Source organism: Prionailurus viverrinus, chromosome B4 (genome assembly GCF_022837055.1).
Source record: "Prionailurus viverrinus isolate Anna chromosome B4, UM_Priviv_1.0, whole genome shotgun sequence".
Lineage (NCBI taxonomy): Eukaryota > Metazoa > Chordata > Mammalia > Carnivora > Felidae > Prionailurus > Prionailurus viverrinus.
Window position 1 is genome coordinate 39,923,201 of NC_062567.1, and position 18,128 is coordinate 39,941,328.

The following is an 18,128-nucleotide window of genomic DNA, read 5'->3' on the forward strand; positions in this document are numbered from 1 at the left end:
TTTGTCTTTCTTTTCGCCCGGCCAAGATATTCCTAGTACCTAGTACAATGTTGGCATATAGCAGATGCTGAATGAATGTTGAATGAATGAATCCATAAGGATCTCATGGAACTTACATTCGAGTGGGAAAGACGCATTAATCAAGTAACTGAACCTGTAACTATGTCATTGAAACTGGTATTTGCTACGAAAGACAAGTACACATAGTAACAGGAGACTGACCGGTCTGTGATCAGTGGGAGGACTCCTGATTGGGAAATGGTAATAGCCAATGTCTTAGCTCCCTTCTCTGTCTGAGATTCTTTGATGGTTGGGTTATGGAAGAAAGGAAGTATTTACCACTGCGTCTTAACATTCCGTGCCCTGACTCAGAAACTTTTTCTTTTTTTTTAAGTTTGTTTATTTATGAGAGGGAGCGAGAGCGGGAGAGTGAGAGCACGCACAAGTTGAGGAGGGGCAGAGAGAAATGTTAGAATCCAAAGCAGTCTCCAGGCTCCGAACTGTCAGCACAGATCCAGATGTGGGGCTCAAACTCACGAGCCATGAGATCATGACCTGAGCTGAAGTCGGATGCTTAACCAACAGGGCCACCCAAGCGCCCCCAGAAACTTTCTAATCACACCCTTTGTCAAACACAGAAGTTTAGAGTTTCCTATTTGCGCTACCCTTCCTCTCTCCACTCTATTAAACCTGGAAGGAACATTAAGGGAAATTTCTGAAGTGGTTTATTTCAAATCACAGCTAATAGTTTTGAGTGCTTACTGTGGTTAGACATTACACTAAGCCCTTTCAAGACAAAGTACACATATTTAGGAAAACTGTGATGGGGATAAAGTTTCTTATAGGCTCCTGAATTGTGCTCATGGTCCCTGATTCTATGGATTGCAAATTCAACTTTGCTTCACCGTGGGTACCCAGCCAAGGATGGCCCGATGCTAGTTCACTCTCAAGGACTCTCTAAGTGAGAGTGAGTGGATCTAATGTGAGCAAGCCTTACAGTGCTCTCTCACTTGCCTCCAATAAACCAACCAAAATATCAAGGTACCACAGATCTCACTGAAGTGTTGGAGAAATCTAAGGGAATGATACATGTGAGAGAAGTCATATTAGTTAATAGGTTAATTATGGCTTTTTATAGCTTAAGAAAGAATTTCAAAAGAATGAGTCTCTTCACAGGGATCTGCTCATGACCACATCCCATTCCTAGAGTTGTTCTCCTGCCCTCCAGTCCACTCCTGTCCAAAAGCCTCTTTTTCTCAATTCCACAGGGAAACTCTGCCTTGTATTTTCCAGGATTATTCTCACCCATGGATCCATGTTTCTCTGTAGACATGTATTTCTCCAAGTCTTTATTTTGAAAAAGATTCTCAGGGCACAGGAAAGATAGTAGATGATAGCCAGTCACCTTTAGCACCGAATTGAAGGGACAGATGGCCAGGGAAAGGGTAGAGGAGACTTTAAACTCCTCTGCAGAGACCACGATGGGGCATGGCCATGGGTGATCTGACCCCTTTAAATTGTCTCCTCATATATGAGGTGGGCCTTTACCGTGTTTTCATCCAGGTGTCCAGAGAAACACACACACACACACACACACACACACACACACACACATGCTCCAAAAAGATCAATATTAATTCTTAGCGATGGTAGTATCTCTAAATTCAAAAAAAAAAAAAAATGTTCCGGTCGCCCAAATGATATTACAGTTTGGACTCTTAGTGGCCTTTGTATATTCTCTCTTCAAATTATGCCACTTTGGGAGCGCCTGGGTGGCTCAGTCTGTTCAGCTTCCAACTTCGGCTCAGGTCATGACCTCACTGTTTCTGTCCCTCTCTGACTGTCAAAAATAATAAAACCGTTTAAAAAATTTTAAAAATGATGCCCCTTTGTTCTAGCTGGAAATAAGAAAACTGGCCTGTTGCTGATCCCCATGCCCCTATGTTTGATTTTGGTTTGGTCTGTTTTTATTTTGTGCAATTCTGATCATTTCTAATTGTACGACTCAGTGGCATTAATTACGTTCCCAGTGTTGTGCAACCGTCACCCCTATCTTTCCAAAACGTCTCCGTCACCCCAAAAAGAAACTTCATAACCATGAAGCACGAACTCACCATTACCTCCTCCTTCTAGATCCTGGTAACTTAGAATCTGCTTTCTCAACATTTATTTATTTTTGGGACAGAGAGAGACACAGCATGAACGGGGGAGGGGCAGAGAGAGAGGGAGACACAGAATCGGAAACTGGCTCCAGGCTCTGAGCCATCAGCCCAGAGCCCGACGCGGGGCTCGAACTCACAGACCGCGAGATCGTGACCTGGCTGAAGTCGGACACTTAACCGACTGCACCACCCAGGCGCCCCTGAATCTGCTTTCTCTATGAATTTGTTGATTCCAGATACTTCCTAGAAGTGAAAACCATACAATGTTTTTCCTTTCGTGCTTGGTTCATTTCACTTTGTATAACGTTTTCGAGATTCATCCATGTTATAGTGTGTGTCAAAACTTCATTCCTTTTTATGGTTTATACATTTATAGTGTTTCATTGTGTGTATCCAGCACATCTTACTTATCCATTCATGTGTTGATAGACATTCGAGTTGCTTGCACACTTTGGTTATTGTGCAGTGTGGCAGTGAAGCTTTGTGTATAAGCATGAGTCTTTGTTTTCATAACTAGAAGTGGAGTCACCTGAATGGCATTTCCTCTGAATGACACACACACACACACTCACACACACACACACACACACACTCTCTCTTAAAAATTATGGCCGAAATTATGAAATTATACTTTTAAAAGACTCAATAGCTCCTCATATGAGGGTCTTCGTCTTCTTTTTTTTTTTTTTTTTTAACATTTATTCGTTTCAGTAATCTGAACATCCAGTAACTCAGTGTGGGGCTCAAACTCAAACCCCCAGATCAAGAGGGGCACACTCCACTGCCTGAGCTAGCCACCCTAAGGGCCATCCTTTCTGCTCAGCCTCTGGCCGGGGAGGGATTTTATTCTTGTCTTCAGAACGTGTTATTTAACAAGCTCAGCCATTAGCTGGGAAGTAGAAAAGCTAGACCTGAGATCTGAACCCGAGTCAGCCGTCCTGTCCATGCAATAAGGTCATATTGGAAAACCAGTCCCACAGACCTTAATCGGGTTGACCATATCAGGTTGGGAATCTTCACATAAGAGCTGCAGAGGATTTTTCCCCTGTATTACTCTATCATTTAGAATTGAGTCTGGTTACATATGTCAAGCAAATTCAATGAACTACTTATGTGAGATACAAGTTCTCTCCCAGATACAACAACGTAAATGTCCAGCACGTAATTAAATCTAAATATAATTGAAACATACACTTTGGAGCCCTTTATTTCGTCAAGAGACTATCCATGGGACGTGTTTTTAGCCAGAATGTTTTTCTCATCTCTCAGTTTAAATACGGGGCATGAGTCCCAGCCTGGCACCAGTGGGAAATTAAATGCTGCATATCGGGAACCATACAAGACTAGAGGGCAGGGGAGAGTCAATTCTTCCAGATTGGTTTCTGAAGCAGAATTATCTCTGGATATTTGCTTTACAAATGATGTAGATTTGATACGGTGCTGGCAAAATCTATAAACACAACATGGAATACTCATTGTGCATTCTTGCATTTTCTATTTTAAAATCCTACTTTTCAGTGTATAGACTATACACAAGATTTTCTCCAACAAGTGTAAATGTTTTAAATCTTTATGACTTGACAATGAAGGTGCTGGGGAAAAAAAAATTCTGTTGTGGTTGTTTTGATGTTCTACTCCTTTGAGAGCAATGTAAAACATGCTTGTGTAAGTAATTTATGGACACAGTCTTTGAAAACTGAAATTCACTCAATTAGTTAATATTTATTGAAGGCCTATTATGAGAAAGCATAAGACTGAGCTTTGAAGGGGAACAGTGATTCACACGACAGTTCTTCAAGGAATTCATACTTTTGTTTAAAGCTTCAAAAGTAGGTAATACTTAAATGACAATATAAAAGAGTTGCAGGAACCTTAGCCCTACGTTTCTCAAAATGACATGCATATTTGGAGATAGGCCTAAATATGAGTGGATGACAATACATCAGAAGTAGATGGAAACCACAGGATAAATTTGTCATGCTATTCTAGAATATAAATGGTTTCCAAAGGTATGAGAAAAGAGCGTTTTTATTTTATTTTATTTGTTTCTTTATTATTTTTATTAATTTTTTTTAAATTTATTATTGGGGCGCCTGGGTGGCGCAGTCGGTTAAGCGTCCGACTTCAGCCAGGTCACGATCTCGCGGTCCGTGAGTTCGGGCCCCGCGTCGGGCTCTGGGCCGGTGGCTCAGAGCCTGGAGTCTGTTTCCGATTCTGTGTCTCCCTCTCTCTCTGCCCCTCCCCCGTTCATGCTCTGTCTCTCTCTGTCCCAAAAATAAATAAACGTTGAAAAAATAAATAAATAAAATTTATTATTGAGAGAGAGAGAAAGAGACAGAGTGAGAGTAGGGGACGGGCAGAGAGAGGGGGAGAGAGAGAGAATCCCAAGCAGCTCCACACTGTCAGCACAGAGCCTGCCTCGGGGCTTGATCTCCTGAACCGTGAGATCATGACCTGAGCCAGGATCAGGAGTTGGACAGTCAACTGACTGAGCCATGCAGGCGCCCTAGCATTTTTATCTGAAAAATTATTTAGAGTAGAATATAACATGCACATTCATTTTCCTCACATTTGTGGCTTTTCCCTATTGTCCTCTCCCATCCCCATGTAAAAAGTAAAAGTGCTCGAAACATGGACGATTTCAAAGATTATTATGCTCCCTTGTATGTAGAGTGAGCCCACGTGTGGCAGGCATACACGTGTGGTTGCTAATATAGGACCATGGAAGTGTTAAGAATAAAACATAGATTCTAGGGATATTTCAGCCGAACGCAGGTTGTTTGGGATTATATCCTCAGATGCTCAGCATTAATTTTACTGTCTTTTTTTTTTTTTTAAAGTTTATTTATTTTTGAGACAGAGGGAGACAGAGCATGAATGGGGGAGGGGCAGAGAGAGAGGGAGACACAGAATCGGAAACAGGCTCCAGGCTCTGAGCCATCAGCTCAGAGCCCGACGCGGGGCTCGAACTCACAGACCGCGAGATCGTGACCTGAGCTGAAGTCGGACGCTTAACCGACTGAGCCACCCAGGCGCCCCTAATTTTACTGTCTTACAGGATATTTGAATGGGGGACAAATTCGAGACACGATGGTTCTGTAATTCTCTATAGAAAGCACGGATCCTAAAGTACCCCAAATGCTTATATAATTCCAGTAACAGGATGTGCATCACCTATTTAATGCCATGGGCTCAGATAGGTATAATGTGTGAATATGAAAGCATGGTACTTGGAATATATGGAATAATTCTGATGAAAACTTTTCATCCTCTCTCCAGGTAACAGAAACCACATGAGCAAAGGACTGTGTGATGTGCTTGATAGGTTTTAGCAACAATGAGTAGCTTAGGTTAGTTTGGTTTGCGCGATGGCTCGTAAGAAAACAATGATGACAGATAAAACTGCGATGTAATTCATATTTCATTTAAGCTTTTTATTAAGGAAACTTTTGGAACAAAGTCGAGAGTCTTGCACAACGGCTGTAAATAAAAAGCTATTGAAGGGGATGCCTGGGTAGCTCAGTCGGTTGAGCGTCCAACTCTTCATTTCGGCTCAGGTCATTTGGCCCGGGGTTGAGGGATCGAGCCCCATGTTGGGCTCCACAATGAGCATGAAGCCTGCTTAATTAAGATTCCCTCTCTCGGGAGCCTGGGTGTCTCAGTCGGTTAAGTGACCGTCTCAGGTCATCTCCCGGTTCGTGGGTTCGAGCCCCGCGTCGGGCTCTGTGCTGACCGCTTGCTGGGAGCCTGGGGCCAGCTTCAGATTCTGTGTCTCCTTCTGTCTGCCCCTCCCCGGCTTGTGCCCTGTCTCACTCTGTCTCTCAAAAATAAGTAAAGGTAAAAAGATTAAAAAAAAAAAAAAAAAAGATTCCCTCTCTCTGCCCCTCTCCCTTGTTTCTCTAAAAAAAAAAAAAAAAAGCGTAGGGGCACTAGGGTGTCTCAGTCAGCTAAGGGTCTGACTCCTGCTCAGGTCGTGATCTCACAGTCGGTGAGTTCGAGCCCTGTGTCGGGGTCTGTGCTGACAGCTCGGAGCATGGAGCCTGCTTCAGATTCTGGGTCTCCGTCTCTGCCCCTTCCCCACTTGTGCTCTGTCTCTCTCTCTCCCTCTCAAAAAAAATTAACATTAAAAAAAATTTTTTTTCTTAATTTTTAAAAAGCTATTGAAGAAGTGTGATTTGTCCAGCATACTGAGAGTAACATTTTTCCCCCCAGAAAGCCGTTTTCCCTGTTTATTTTTCTTTTAAAGGAAGGAAAATTACTCTCTTATAATTACAATGGCATTTTTCATTCCCGGGCATTTGGCGTTAGTGTGATTAAAAAGCCAATTTTGTGGGGTTTCATCATGCTGTTTTTAAAACTTGTTTTCCTTATTAGCTACCTGCTCCCTTCACCAGCTTCTCTTGAAAAACCACAGGACAACCTGGTCAGTTTATTTTTAACGAACACAATATGACTTGGAAATTGTACCTCTCGTGGCTGTGTGAAGTTTTGGACATCTGGACTTCACCACTGCTGATTTTCAGCATGGTTAGCCCAAGGTGAGGTTTCATTCTGGCCAGCGTGTGAGGCCAGCAGGCCCCCTGGGGATCTTCCAGAGCATACATTCCCGGGTCTGAGGGCCAAGATGCTCAGACAATGACTCCCCAGGCCACTATTTTTGGACACCAGGTAGATTGTTCAATACGATACTTTCTTGTTTTTGAAAAAGCCCAAAAAAGGGATCCGTGTGGGTGAAAGTGCGGTTTTTGGAGTGCTTCAACTTCTGCATTTCCTGATTTTTGTTTTTCTCAGTTGGCGGCCAGACACATCACTGAATTTCTCTGGGGTATGAAGCAGAGGGAAGGACCTTTAAACACATACAGGAATTACTCACTCAGCTTCTGCCTCGCAGCTGCCCAGGACTCACTGAGGTTGAGAGAACAAAAAAACAAGTATTCGTCAAAAGCCTGAGGGCTGGGCAGAGGGCTGAAGAAAAAGAGCTATTTTTGCTGGGAAAAATGGCTAAAGAAGCTTCATTGATCATGCACATAATGAAAAATAGCATAGAGCAGTGGGAAAAGTTAGGTTTTGAAAGCAAGTACGTTAAGACCCGAATCGTCACTGTTTCCTAGCAAGGTGTCTGACTGTGTTTCAGTTTCCCCACGTGTGAAGTGTGAACAAAAAAATAGTAGTCATCGCTGTCCCTCACTGTGCGTGCAGCCCATACCAGGTTCTGTGCTGAGCGTGTTGCGTGAATTATCTTATTTATAGCCGAGAAGTAGGGACTGTTATCCCAGTTTTCAGACAGGCACACTGAGGCTCATGGCTGGCGGGATTGTTAAAGATGATGCAAGCAAGGGGCTCTGCATGTGGCCTAGTGCATGGAACGTACTCTGTACGGACCTGGCTTTATTAAAGATTATCTTACAAAACGAATACGTTTAGAAGACCAGCCACTTCAAAACTATCGATTGTGATCCAGCACGTCACGGGAGCTCATAGTTTTGTGATTGGTAATTAAATGTGAGTGAGGAGTTCGGAGGTTCTCACACTTCAGTGTGAGTGAGTGTAGAAAACTGCACATTCCAGTGTTTAATCCCTCAAGAGTTTATTCAGCGAGTCTGGAATCCAGCCCAGGTTCTCTGCCTTTCTGACAAGCGGCCATTCATTCCAAAGCAGGTGGTCTGTTGGGAACCTGGCTTTGAAAAATACTGCCCTAGAAGAGCTCACATCTCTCCCAGCTCCGAAATTCTGTGTTTGTATGACTTCTGTCTAGAATTCTGGGTGTGTATGACCTCATATAGTTTTGAAAAATTGGTGTGTGTTCGCTTCATTGCTTTTTAGTCCATTGAAATGCCAGGGAAAATTAGAGATGCTCTAAATAACAGAGATCTGTTTTCTTTTTGTGGGTAGGTGCATACCAAAGACCAAATCCCATGTTATTTGTTTGCTCAGTGATGTAATCTAAGGAATGATGATTCCAATCTTGACAAAATAGCTCTGAAAGGGATAAGGGACAGTTTGTAGAGAAGGTGTAGCATTATAGGGACAATATGTTATCTGTAGAATTGCCATTCTGTTTCTCTCTAAATAGTCCCTGACAGTTGAAATCAAATTACCGTCTATGCTATGGTGGAGTCCTGGCACCATACTGGCAAATTCTTCCTCTTCTTTTGTAGGGTCTTTGCTGATCATTGCCTTTTCTTCTCAATAATTGTTCTGTCTCCAGTAATTAAATCACAACCCCCTTGATTTAATTAAACTCGGTAGGGTTGATGAGATTTGAGAAACTACTTGATATCAGCAACTCCAAATTCTGTGGCCTGGTTTCCTCCTCCCCCATTACCCCCACATCTTTTCTCTTCCTCCACTCACCCATACGTTGGCTGAAAGTACCAACAAGGATCTCTTCCCTTTACCAGGGGAACTGGGAGATACTACATCAGCAGTATTAGGAAAAAAAAAAACACCACCAACCCATTCAATACACTCAATACTTGGTTAATTTATTCAACATGGTCCTGCCTCCCACACATCCTGGTTACTTTAGACCTCCATCCACAGGCTCCATAGAGGAGGTACGGCTATAGCATAAAAAGAAGAAAAGTCCTGGGGTGCCTGGATGGCTCCGGCGGTTAAGTGTCCGACTTTGGCTCAGGTCATGATCTCACAGTTCATGGGTTTGAGCCCCACGTGAGCTCTGTGCTGTCGGCCCAGAGCCTGGAGCCTGCTCTTGATTCTGTGTCTCCCTCTCGTCCTGCCCCTCGCCAGCTTGCGCCGTATCTCTTTCTCTCTCTTAAAAATAAATGAACATTGGGGCGCCTGGGTGGCGCAGTCGGTTAAGCGTCCGACTTCAGCCAGGTCACGATCTCGCGGTCCGTGAGTTCGAGCCCCGCGTCAGGCTCTGGGCTGATGGCTCAGAGCCTGGAGCCTGTTTCCGATTCTGTGTCTCCCTCTCTCTCTGCCCCTCCCCTGTTCATACTCTGTCTCTCTCTGTCCCAAAAATAAATAAACGTTGAAAAAAAAAATAAAATAAAAATAAATAAATGAACATTAAAAAAAGTAAAGTCCAAGGGCTCCCTGTTGAGACGGTATCTTGAATATGCTTTGTAACTAGCTGTTTATGCCCATATAGATAATCTTTCTTTGTAATTTCTTTTTTCTTTCTTTCTTTTTTCTCTTTTTCTTTCTTTCTGTCTTTGAGAGAGAGAGGACGCAAGTGAGCGAGGGGCAGAGAGGGAGGGAAAGAGAGAATCCCATGAGAGGGAGAGGGAGAGAAGCGGGGCTCAAGCTCACCCGAAGCGGGGCTTGAACTCATGAACTGTGAGATCATGACCTAAGCCTAAGTCAGATGCTTAACCAACTGAGCAGATTGGTGCTTGCTTAGCGGCTAGAAGGAAGAGGAATAGGGAGTAACTGCATAATGGATATGGAGTTCTCTTCCACAGCGATAACGTTTTATTACTGGATATATATAATGTATGTACTGAATGTCACTGAATTGTACTTTTTAGTATCTTTTTAATAAGTTTATTTATTTATTTAGAGACAGAAGGACATGGGAGGGGCAGAGAGAGAGAAAGAGAATCCAAAGCAGGCTCTGCATATTCAGCACAGAGCCCCATGTGGGGCACAGACTCATGAACTGTGAGATCATGATCTGAGCCGAAAACCAAGAGTCCACTTAACCAACTAAGCCCCCAGGTGTCCCTGTACTCTTAAAAAAAAAAAAAAAAAAAAGTTTGTTGAAGTAATCTCTACACCCAATGTGGGGCTTGAACTAAAGACCCGGAGGTCAAGAGTCACACGCTCCTCTGACTGAGCCAGCCAGGCACCCCTGAATTGTCCTCTTTAAAATAGTTTTATGTTATGTGAATTTCACCTCATGTGAAAAAAAAATTGTGGATTAATTCAGAGACTGAAGGGACTAAACAGCCAGGAAATGGATGAGAATGATGACACGGCTATTCTTTCTTCCTGCATACCGTTAGCCATTAGTATGTATAAGCAGAGGAGAGAGTCCATAAGTAAGGGAAGTAAAGGGACAGAGGAGACGAATAGTAGTGGGTATAGGAGGGAAGAACTCAGGTGTAAATGCCAAGTTCATTTGACCAACACTTAGGGAGCCGGTGCTAATGGGAAAGTGAAGGCCGTGGGCATGACTGCACAGAATTAAGTGCCCGTAGTTTCTGAACAGGAGGAAAGACAATACATTTGCAGTATACATTAAAGCATTGTTTTATCTCTAATCAGAAATGAAATCTGAAAAGAAAACAAAATGTATGCCATTGTATGCGGCAAAAGTGGTTATTCAAAGCAGAAAGAAACGAGTTGAGTAACCAAGAAGCAACTCTGATCTTATTGAGGGCAGAGGGCATGGCTTACTCAACTTTGGATCCCCAGCACTGTGCCAGGCACTGATAGTCAAAAGTTCTCAATGTTTCAGGTCTTTTAACCATCTGATGCACCTAATCTTACAATGATCCAGGGTTTGGTGTCATTGAGTTCTCCCTCCCCCCCCACCCCCTTTTTAAATAAAGTTAGCAACCATTTATTTATATTTGAGAAAGAGAGAGAGAGAGAGCTCGTGAACGATGTGGGGGCTTGATCCCAAGACACGATCGTGACATGAGCCAAAATCAAGAGTCTCAGCGACTGAGCTACCCAGGTGCCCCCGGGGTTCTCCTTTTCCAGATGAGGAAACTGGGGCACAGAAAGGTGACAGTCATCATGGCAGAGTTAGGGTTTGCACCCCCATGGTCTAGCTCCAGAGTTGATGTTCTGAAACGCTTGTTATATTTCCTGATGGCATTAAAAATATGATAATAAAAACAATGATTAAAAGACTGGTCAGCAAACATATGGATTCTCTTGTATCCCTCTTAGAAGAGGAAAAACTATGAACCTCTTTGGCATTTTCCCCGTTCTCTCTTCTGGCCAGACTCATAGCTCTCAAGAACTAGCTGTATGCAAACAATTCCCAAGTAACCTAGTTCCTGAGTAGTGAATGGCAGTGTGTGAAAGCAAGCGACACCTTCTTTCAGCCTCTACGTTGAATAAGGGAGCACACATCATATCCCTCAGCAGGCAAAATAACGTTCTGCACCCTGAGATACACAAAAGAAATTTGCAGCGTTGTACCATCTAGTTCTATTGTCTAAAATAAATATAGCCTTCAGTCTCCTGTAAATGACTGGCCTCTGGCAACAGCAGTTGTATCCCTATCTTTGGCAAAGGTGACGTCTGAAGGTAGCCTTTGAGAATATGGTAATCATGTTTTTTAAAATTGTGGATTTTCCACCAGGAACAGACTGATAGTAAATTTTAGTTACCTCAGGAGTCTGTTTTCTTTTTTGAAATATGCTGTATTTTTTATGCATGCTTTTTAAAAAAATTTTTTTTTAACGTTTTCTTTATTTTTGAGAGAGACAGAGAGAGAGTGTGAGCAGGGGAGGGGCAGAGAGAGAGGGAGCCACAGAATCCGAGGCAGGCTCCAGGCTCTGAGCTGTCAGCACAGAGCCCGATGCGGGGCTGGAACTCACGAATGTGAGATCATGACCTGAGCCGAAGTCGGACACCTAACGAAGTGAGCCACCCAGGTGCCCCCACCGGTTTTTTTTTTTTAAGTCTAGACTCTCTTACACAAACCTTTGGCAGGCCAAATATTTCTGATTTCTAAACACCTTTGTCTCTGAATCTTATTTTTGCAGTGGAACAAACATTAACCTAAGTTTTAGAATGTGTAAGTTCAGCTGTGGTTCCATGACACTAAATATTAGGGAGTCTGCAGAACCTCTTGGCCTCTCGAAATCTTGTTTCCAGTCAGCAGTGGAATCATAGGAGCAATGATCCCTTTAAATATCCACCTCTTGGGGGCTGCTTTCAGAATGAAATACAATCTTTGAAGAGGAAGGAAGAAAGAAAACCTGGTAAGAAAAATTTTAAGTTAATTTTAGGGGGCACCTGGGTGGCTCAGTTGGTTAAGCATCTGACTTTGGCTCAGGTCATGATCTCAGGGTTCGTGAGTTCGAGCCCCACATCGGGCTCTGTGCTGACAGCTCAGAGCCTGGAGCCTGCTTCGGATTCTGTCTCCCTCTCTCTCTGCCCTTCCCCTACTTGTGCTTGCTCTCTCTCTCTCTTTTTCAAAAATAACCGGTAAAAAAAATTTTTTTTTTAATTTTATTTTTAACGTTTATTTATTTTTGAGACAGAGAGAGACAGAGCATGAACGGGGGAGGGTCAGAGAGAGGGAGACACAGAATCCGAAACAGGCTCCAGGCTCTGAGCTGTCAGCACAGAGCCCGACGCGGGGCTTGAACTCACGGACCACGAGATCATGACCTGAGCCAAAGTCGGACGCTTAACCGACTGTGCCACCCAGGCGCCCCAAAAAAATTTTTTTTAAATAAATAAAGTTAAATTTAGTCTGGGATTGTTGCGGTCAAAGGTCGCATCCTGCGAATTGCCATCTGCCACAAGGTCGGGAAACCTGAGCGCAAGGAACACAAGCATCTGCCCAAGGCTGGGCGAGCTGAATAGGTTTCTGGTCAGATGAGGCAATTACACCTTCAACAGAGTTCTAATGAACAGGTTTGTGTCGCACCAACCAGTTGCCTCAGTCCTTCCCAGACCATTGGAAATTGAACCTTCCTGGCCGAGATGACAAAACAGCTGTGGTTGTAGGGACAATAACGGATGACGTGCATGTCCCCAAGGTAGTGCGCGCGCACAGCTGCCCCTGAGGCCCTGTCCTCAAGGCCGGGGCAAGATCCTCACCTTCGACCAGTTGGCCCCGGACTCCCCCAAGGGCTGTGGCGCCGTCCTGGAAAGGGCCAAGAGGTGTACAGGCATTTGGGCAAGGTCTCGCCAACCCAACACAGCCACACCAAACCCAAAGTTCATTCCAAGGGCGGAATGTGCCAGAGACGGAGGGGCCTGCCAGGGGATACAAAAACTAACCCCAGATCCCACGGACTTATTAAAGAAGATTTTGGTGGGGTGCCTGGGTGGCTCAGTCGGTTGAGCGTCCGACTTCAGCTCAGGTCATGATCTCGCGGTTCGTGAGTTCGAGCCCCGTGTCAGGCTCTGGGCTGACGGCTCAGAGCCTGGAGCCTGCTTCCGATTCTGTGTCTCCCTCTCTCTCTGCCCCTCCCCCATTCATGCTCTGTCTCTCTCTCTGTCTCAAAAATAAATAAACGTTAAAAAAAAATAAAAGAAGATTTTGGGTGCTGAAAAAATTTAAAGTTAGAAACCATAAACTGTAGAGAAACTGGCATTGGTGACATTAAACACCCTTTGCAGGCTTCCCCACCCTCCTGCTCAGTGGTGAGTCAGCATGGGTTATCTCATTATGTTACAAGGAAAAGAACAGAAGAGTCACCCTGGTCAAGAACAGTTAGGAAGACAGCAGTGCATTTAAGCGGAAAAAAATCGTATTGTTTTCTTAAATATGTAATATTACAGGTGCTAAACATTTTGAATACATGACCTTGTTAATTCTCAGAACCACTCCTAACATAGATGTACTCCCATAAATTGACAGTAGAGAAGCCATTCACTCAGAAACACACACATAGTGAATGCTACATCAGAACTGGCCCTGAAACAAACACAGATTCTTTTATGTTAAAACGAGCAAGATGGGGGCTCCTGGGCGGCTCAGTTGGTTGAGCTCCTGAATCTTGGTTTCCACTCAGGTCATGATCTCAATGGTTGGTGAGATCTGCCCCTGGTGGCACTAACATCATGAAGCCTGCTTGGGATTCTCTCTCCCTCTCTCTCTGCTCTTCCCCTGTGTGCGCATGCTCTCTCTCTCCAAAGAAATAAGTAAACCTTAAGAAAAGAAAATGAACAAGAATATATAAGTATATATTATTATACCTAGAACCATGTTGATTTGAGTGTAGATGCCCCATGCATAGATGATGTATATATTTTTTAATGTTTATTTAAAAAAAATTTTTTTTTAATGTTTATTTATTTTTGAGACAGAGAGAGACAGAGCATGAATGGAGGAGGGGCAGAGAGAGAGGGAGACACAGAATCTGAAACAGGCTCCAGGCTCTGAGCCATCAGCCCAGAGCCCGACGCGGGGCTCGAACTCACAGACCGTGAGATCATGACCTGAGCCGAAGTCGGACGCTTAACCGACTGAGCCACCCAGGCGCCTTTAATGTTTATTTTTGAGAGGGAGAGAGAGACAGACCGTGTGAGCGGGGGAGGGGTAGAGAGAGAGGGAGACAGAGAATCTAAAGCAGGCTCTAGGCTCTGAGCTGTCCGCACAGAGCCCCATGCGGGGCTTGAACCCACAAACCATGAATGAGATCATGACCTAAACTGAAGCCAGACGCTCAAACGACTGAGCCACCTAGGTGCTCCATGATATATTTTTCAGTCGCTGTGTGGCAAGAGAGAAATTATTCCTGCCCCCTGTCATCAGAACCTATTACTAAGGAATTGTACTTACAAATTCAAGTCATAATTTATTTTATGAAATATTGTACTTTACCACTTATTACCCTGTGCCAGATCTTTCCATCCCCGTTTCTGTGAGATACTGGCAACAGAAGAACATAGTTTAACATTATCAAGTTATAGATTACCTTCCAGCAAACTAGTTTCTCTGAAAAACCAGTTCAGGAGCTGCCATTCCTGATTTTATGTGAACATTTTTGAAGCAATTTTTGTTTTCAACACGTGTTGATTTTGAGGTCAACATTACCCATTTTCATAAGCTTCTTTGTGTTAGTAGTACTTTTTGGGGGGCACTTGGCTGGCTCAGTCCCTGGAGTTTACAACTCTTGATCTCGGGGTTGTGAGTTTGAGCCCCGTGTTGGGCGTAGAGATTTCTTAAATACACAAAATCGAAAAAACAAACAAACAAAACAAAACAAAACCCAAAACTTTCTCTTCCCCCCAAACTTTCAGCAGTTTTCAGGAATGAATGGATAGATAGATAGATAGATGTAATTTTATACAAATGGAAGAAGTGTTTTCCTGTGCAGTCCTCATTATTCTTCATTATAACTCCTTGTGCTTGACCTTTAGGAACAGAACACCCTGTTAGGAAATAGTATCTAATGACACAGTTGATATCTCAATGCCCATCAATCCCTTAAGTATCATTCTTGTTATTTTCCATTAAACAGTTCCTTATATTTGCTCAAAGCTCATCTGTTCCTTATTTTTTGGGGGGGGGGCGGTTAGGAGAGGAGGTGAATCTCATACAAATTTAGGAGATCATCCCGAACTCAATCCTCATGGCTTATTATGTAAATTTAATAATGTACCCCATAAAGCTACATAGTACAAATATATGACGAGGTAATCCCACAGAAGAAAGGAAAAGGGAGAGGAAAGAAAAATACCAGAGATAGAGACCAAAAATGCAGGACCCCTGGCTTAGGAAAAAACCAGAACCTTGCTGAAAGTGATCGGACAAATTGAAAGGACAAAAAAAAAAAAAAAAAAAAAAGCCTTTATCAACTATTTAAAAAAGAAATTGAGGGTTTGAGGTGAAGTGAAGCTTATTTTGTCAACAGGAAGTTACGGTTCTGCACCTCTATTTATATAAACAGCATTTGCTTTTTCCATCTTAGGTTCTGCCCAGAAGTTGTCGTCTGACTGCTGCTTCTGGCTCTGCTTGACTGGTTTTTAGAGAGAAAAAAAAAAAAAGAAAAAGAAAGAAAAAAACTGTAGCCACACGTTCCTTTCTCTACCACAGAGAACCTCAACAAGTCACTTTCCCTGATGTTTGGTTAGTGAAAATGCTAAATGATACAGGATTTTGATTTTGATTAGAGTTCTGTATTTTTAACCAAATCTTTGCCTCCAGGAGGGGACAAATCCATAAGGACAGTCCTGCCTCCCTTCCACTGTGCCCCTGATGTCTTTCCACTCTACCCTGTGAAAGTTCCAGGTCTCTCAGAACCTCTTCGCTGCACTCCCTTTTCCCATCAGATCTGTGGATTCCCGTCTTCAAGCATCGTGGTCCCCTGTCTTGATGTCAACCTGTCATTCCTCTCCCATCCGCTGACTCCCCTTGTCTGATGCTTTTCTATCTTCTTTTCTGTTTCTTCTCAGAATTCTTTCTTACGGTTGCTTCGGTACAGAAGGAAGGAGCATCTTAGAGGTTGCAAGTTGTTTGCGCCTCGGACCGGGTGTAACATATCTGGTTACACACAAACACCCCGAAGCAGAGGAGGGAGGAGCTTGTGGCTAGCAACATATACGACTTGATGTCATCAAAAGTAAGGCTCAGAAGTGGGGAGACCAGCTGGGGTTCGCACCATCTGCCTGTGAGTCAAAAGAATACTCAGAGAAAGTGTGCATGGAACTATATTTAGAGTACAGTGCACACTTGAATTTTTCCCATTCAAGGAGAAAGGAGAATTTTCATAAGCATGTTTTATAGAAAAAGTTAGGCTCAGAGCCAGATCAACTCAATCTGGGCAGAGAAAACAAGAGTAGACTTCATGGATAGGCAGATGACGCTGCCATCTTTCAAGGTGCCAGGAAGGCATACAATCTCAAAAATTGCCTGGAGATACTTTCACAAAATCCTTTAGTTCCAACATTAAAGTTGCACTGTTTTGTTTCAAAGAATCATTTTTCGGGGCGCCTGGGTGGCACAGTCGGTTAAGCATCCGACTTCAGCCAGGTCACGATCTCGCGGTCCGTGAGTTCGAGCCCCGCGTCGGGCTCTGTGCTGTCGGCTCAGAGCCTGGAGCCTGTTTCCGATTCTGTGTCTCCCTTTCTCTCTGCCCCTCCCCCGTTCATGCTCTGTCTCTCTCTGTCCCAAAAAAATAAATAAAAATGTCGAAAAAAAAAATTAAAAAAAAAATCATTTTTCGTCAAACTATAAGTTCCTTGCTATAAAATATGGTCATCTGTGCTCACCAGGAAAGGGATAATATTAATGCCTAAAAGAGAACAAGGCTTGCAGATCCTTTCATGGAAGTGACCAGAGACGAAAACTAGAGCATCAGGAACCTGAAATGGGGGCAAGGGTGAAAAACAACAAAAAGGAGGTGAATGAAATTCTGCCAGGGGGCAAGGGTACACGGGGAAAGAACAGGACCAAAAAACATCCTGAAACTGACCTGGGACTGTCCTTAGGGGGAAGTTGTGGAGGAAAGACAGAATGGGAAGCAAGTTAGAAATGTTGGTGGCACCTGGGTGGCTCAGCCAGTTAGGCGTCTGACATCGGCTCAGGTGGTGATCTCGAGGTTCGTGGGTTTGAGCCCTGCATCGGACTCTGTGCTGACAGCTCAGAGCCTGGAGCCTGGTTCAGATTCTGTCTCCCTCTCTCTGCCCCTCCCCCGTTCACACTCTGTCTCTGTCTCTCTCTCAAAAATAAGCATTACAGAAAAAAGAAGTGTTGGTTGATATGTCAAGAGTGAAAAAAAAAAGGTCAATCACGTAAGAACAATGAGAAATGGAAAACACTGGCACATGATCAAGCAAAAGAGAAGGGAGTGAAGCATGAAGCTTTACCTAGCAAGACTGTTGGTAGGTAAAGATTGTCACACGGAGCAGGAAAGAAAAGGAACTTTCTGGTGAATTGAGGAGTTTTCTGGAGGAGAGTAAATTGGAGTGTTGGGAGAACCAATGGCAAAATTGTAGGAAGGGTGCAATAGAGAATAGTGGAGAGCGATACTGGCACTCCCTTTTCCCAAGGGGGATGAAAACATCAGTTGGGGTCTTTCTAAACATAGAAGAGAAAAAGAAACAGATCAGAGACCGCTCTTTTCTGAGGAGGAAATTAGAAACATTTATTTTAGAGTGTTTAATTTGCAATATACACAATCCTGGGATTGAGGTGCTCCGTTGGAGGGTCACGTTCGTGGAGAGATTCTTAAACGATTCTTGGAAACTCTGCCTGTGAGTTTTCTCTACAGTGGTTACAATATGCATTCAACATGTCTGTCTATATAGGAGCAAATTTACTTTTAGAGGCTGTGGAGGAGAGATTACATGCTTTGGTCT

General features: G+C 43.5%; 1 pseudogene; it reads left to right on the plus strand.

The window, feature by feature from the left end:
* Window positions 1–6,611: 6,611 nt before the first annotated feature.
* On the plus strand, window positions 6,612–13,099 carry LOC125170558 (ribosomal protein L18-like; annotated as a pseudogene).
* The last annotated feature ends 5,029 nt before the right edge of the window (window positions 13,100–18,128 follow it).